We start from the raw sequence: 877 nt of genomic DNA, 5'->3' as shown, positions 1-877 counted from the left end.
GTTGTTTTGTTTCTTGTTATTTCAATTCAACCAGGAGTGATACTGATAGTTATCTAAAGTTATACCAGATCACCCACTAAGACATTCATTCATGAGCTTTCTTGCTACCCCTTTCAAACACACCTTGCTTGTACTTTCATTTAGGTCAGCAGATGTCGCACAAGTGCTCCTAAATACTGTAAACCACCATGACTTTAGCCAAATCATGTGATGTTTCTGATAAGCCGAATAGGATATGGTTTGTTTGCTTGCAATACAGTTGCAGCTAACACTACTGTTTCTGCTTTGCTGGAGGGGGCTGACAGTTCCCAGAGATGGCTGAAGATATCAGTGAGGCAGGGGATACTCTTATTTATGGTTTACCAGGCTTGTATACTATGGGAAGAAATCTACTCGAAAATGGCAAGAAAGAAGCAGCGGGTACAGTATACTACCGATATTTCTGTAGCTATCTTGTGGCGCTAGCTACTGTCACATTTAACCTATGCAGTAGTGATGGGTCGTTCTCGAACGAGGCTCGCATATCAGAAGTGCCGAACTATTTATAAAAATATACAAAAAATAATTTATGAATAATCAAAAGATTTAAATTAATAGAATTAACTAATTCAAATAACGAAAAAAGAAATAAAATAATATAGGCCTATATGCTCAAGCGCACGCACATTCGTTCTGACTGTCTGCTCAGACTAACAGCCTCTCTAGTCCATTGTATATAATACACTGCTCAAAAAAATAAAGGGAACACTTAAACAACACAATGTAACTCCAAGTCAATCACACTTCTGTGAAATCAAACTGTCCACTTAGGAAGCAACACTGATTGACAATACATTTCATATGCTGTTGTGCAAATGGAATAGACAACAGGTGGAAA

The sequence above is a fragment of the Salvelinus sp. IW2-2015 genome, linkage group LG28, assembly GCF_002910315.2.
Source record: "Salvelinus sp. IW2-2015 linkage group LG28, ASM291031v2, whole genome shotgun sequence".
In the NCBI taxonomy this organism is placed as follows: Eukaryota; Metazoa; Chordata; class Actinopteri; order Salmoniformes; family Salmonidae; genus Salvelinus; species Salvelinus sp. IW2-2015.
This window is presented reverse-complemented; position numbering follows the sequence as displayed.